General features: G+C 44.2%; 1 protein-coding gene across 1 annotated transcript in view; it reads left to right on the top strand.

Moving 5' to 3' along the window:
• Positions 1 to 25: 25 nt before the first annotated feature.
• Positions 26 to 206, top strand: part of CSUI_011321 (cell division protein cdc48ap) — a gene marked incomplete at its 3' end in the record, with an annotated part of 1,591 nt that continues 1,410 nt past the window's right edge. Inside the window, exon 1 of the mRNA XM_068071421.1 lies at positions 26 to 181. The remainder of the gene's footprint in view (positions 182 to 206) is intronic.

A 206-nucleotide genomic window follows, 5' to 3' on the forward strand; every position in this document is an offset into this window, starting at 1 on the left:
TCTTTCTTTTCTTTCTTGTCTTTAGTCCAAGCTGGCTGGGGAGAGTGAAGGAAATTTGAGAAGGCTTTTCGAAGAGGCTTCGGCCTTATCTCCCTGCTTGCTCTTTATCGACGAAATAGACTCCATCGCAACTAAACGGGACAAGACGCAAGGAGAAGTCGAAAAGCGAATTGTCGCACAGGTAAAAGAAAGAATGAAAGAGAGAA

This window comes from Cystoisospora suis (genome assembly GCF_002600585.1).
Source record: "Cystoisospora suis strain Wien I chromosome Unknown contig_10839, whole genome shotgun sequence".
Classification (NCBI taxonomy): domain Eukaryota; phylum Apicomplexa; class Conoidasida; order Eucoccidiorida; family Sarcocystidae; genus Cystoisospora; species Cystoisospora suis.